This window comes from Fukomys damarensis, unplaced genomic scaffold, assembly GCF_012274545.1.
Source record: "Fukomys damarensis isolate Sample0158 unplaced genomic scaffold, DMR_v1.0_HiC HiC_scaffold_9, whole genome shotgun sequence".
Classification (NCBI taxonomy): Eukaryota; Metazoa; Chordata; class Mammalia; order Rodentia; family Bathyergidae; genus Fukomys; species Fukomys damarensis.
The window spans coordinates 381262-382488 of record NW_022900921.1 but is presented as its reverse complement, the minus strand read 5'-3'; positions in this window follow the sequence as shown (position 1 = coordinate 382488).

The following is a 1227-nucleotide window of genomic DNA, read 5'->3' as shown; positions in this document are numbered from 1 at the left end:
TGCCCCGGGGGAGGCCAGGCGGAAGGAGGCTAGAGGAGAAGCAGCGGCCGGGCGCGCAGAGGGCTTTGTAGGGGTGCGGCCCGAAGTCCTGTCGGGAGGAGGGGTGCAGGAGAGGCGCGGTGCGAGGGCCTCTCGGAGCTTTTGAGCACCTGCTGCAGCCTTCAGGCCCTCCAGTCGGGTTCCCGCAGGCCCTAAAGGTGTTGCAGGAGGTTGGGGTGTAGAGTACGGACAGATCTGAGTTTGGATAGCAAAGCTGGAAGTGCGTCAGAGAGGCTGACACCTCGGGGAACAGCGCAGAGATCTGCATGGGGTGGGGCCTGGAGACGCTGGGGGCAGTGGGTGACTGGCGACTTTGACTGTAGATCACAGGATGGATGCCAGAGGCCTTGGAAGGAGCAGGGTGGAGGGAAGAAGCAGGACAGGACAGCTGGGAGGTCGCTCAAAGGCTCAATGGTGTGGCGGGTGCGTCTGGATCTGAGGAGGTGGGAGAGACTGGCCCAGGTCCCCAGGACGGAGGTTGATACAGTCGCTGGGGTGGCGGAAGGTATACAGCCGGGATGTCTTTCTTTAGCCATCCCAACCTTGGCCAACAGAGGGAGCCTGCTAAAATCGAGTACGGCTCATCCCTGCTTAAAAGTCTAGGGCAGAGTGTGGCCTGCACCTAGGAAGGTCCAATTGCTGGGCCTCTGCCAGGCCCTGAATCTCACCCCAGCTATCCCTGATACTTACCTCAGGTACACCAGAGAAAGTAGAGAAAGTAGAGCACCAGCAGTTGCCATTAGGGGAAACTAGTAAAAAGCCTGGCTGTTAGAGCTGTGGTTACACCAAGAAGCATTCGTGGTGCTTCCCTTCGGATTAGGAGGGTGACACTGATTCCCAGACAAGCCTGATTTTGTAACACTCATCCTACACAAGGTGAGTAGCAGAAAATAGTCACTGGTAAACACATCCCACACTGATTCTGTTCATTCCGGAGACACTGCTTTTTCCTGATGTTTGAAAGATCACGCACCTTTATGGCCACAGAGCCAAGGCTGCAAGGTGGGGGGCGAGCTGGTCCATGCCTTGGAAGAGCACAAAGAATCCTGAAAAGACCCTGTCAAAAGTGTGAACCGTGGGCCAGGGATTTAGCTCCATGGGGGGAATTAGCTCAGTGGCTGTGTCGCCTGTCTCACAAATGCAGGGACCTGAGTTTGAGTCCCTGGTACCAAAAAAAAAAAAAAAAAA